Source organism: Orycteropus afer, unplaced genomic scaffold, assembly GCF_000298275.1.
Source record: "Orycteropus afer afer isolate SDZICR_OR568_19922 unplaced genomic scaffold, OryAfe1.0 scaffold00143, whole genome shotgun sequence".
NCBI classification, from domain to species: domain Eukaryota; kingdom Metazoa; phylum Chordata; class Mammalia; order Tubulidentata; family Orycteropodidae; genus Orycteropus; species Orycteropus afer.
Window position 1 is genome coordinate 8,534,388 of NW_006921730.1, and position 1,470 is coordinate 8,535,857.

Here is a 1,470-nt window from a genome sequence, read left to right on the forward strand (position 1 = left end):
TGAGCTTAAAACTGGAGGCTAAACAGAAGTTATCAAGGAAAGGTGGGATGGGTCCGTCATGAGGAGAGCATATACAAAGCCTTATTGTGGAGAGACCATGGCAAGTTCAACGAACTGGTAATCTGTTTCCATAAAGATTACAACCAAGTAAATCCTATGTATAAGTTATACTCTGTAACATGTCTTGTCTCCATGATTCTCAAACACTGATAGATAACAAGATTTGATGGATAAATACCTCAAGTTCTTCATCCCTTGGTGGGGCAATTTTGAGATATGTTTTACACAGTCTTTCAATAGGTCCCTGGTTGCTTGCAGTGGTCAGCTGTTCATTAATGCAACTGTCTCACTTCTCTATTCTTTATTATGCTTCTTGGAATTAACTCCCACATAAACTATTGTTGTTTATTTTGCCAATGAGCCAATTGCTTTTTTTCACTCACTCTTCAATATGTTTTAAAAATTTATTAGTCTTAGTCTATTAGGAAAAAATATGAACATTTTAGAATTAGATATTCTTTAGTATTAGATATTTATTCCCAAATGAAATTCTACTGTTTGCTGTTTTGTCATATGCATGTGAAAGTTGGACAATGAATAAGGACAACTAAAGAAAAGTTGATGCTTTGAGTTGTGGGGTTGGCAAAGAATACTGAAAATATAATGGACTGCCAGAGGAGTGAACAAATATGTCCTGGGCGAAGCACAGCCAGAATGTTCCTTGAAAGTGAAAATGGCCAGACTTTGTCTCACCTACTTTGGCCATGTTGTCAGAAAGGATCATTCCCTGGAAAAGGATATCATGCTTGGTAAACTGAAGGATCAGCAAAAAAGCGGAAGACCCTTAATGAGATGGATTGACACAGGGCTGCAACAATGGGCTCAGGTACACTAAAGGTTGTGAGGATGGTGCACAACTGGCCAGTGTTTCATTCTGTTGTACTACATAGGGTTGCTATGAGTTGGAACTGACTCGAAAGCACCTAACAACAATGACAACATGAACTCTCTTTGCATTTTTTCTGTAAATCTGTTGTTGCTGTTGTTAGGTTCCATCAAGTCAATTCTGACTCATAGTGACCCTACATACAATAGAATGAAACACTGCCTGGTCCTCACCACCCTCACAATCTCTGCACCCCATTGTGCAGCCACTATATCAATTCATGTAGTTGAGGCTCTTCCTCTTTTTCACTGACACTCTACCAAGTGTACCCCTTCTGACAATATGACCAAAGTTCAAGAGGCGAACTCTCACTATCTTCCCTTCTAAGAAGCATTCCAGCTAAACTTCATCCAAGACAGATTGTTTGTTTTACTGGCAGTCCATGGTATATTGAATATTCTTCACCAACAACATAATTCAAAGGCATGAATTCTTCTGTGATCTTCCTTATTCATTGCCCAGCTTTCACATGCATATGAAGTGATTGAAAATACTGTAGCTTGGGTCAGGAACACCTAGTTTTC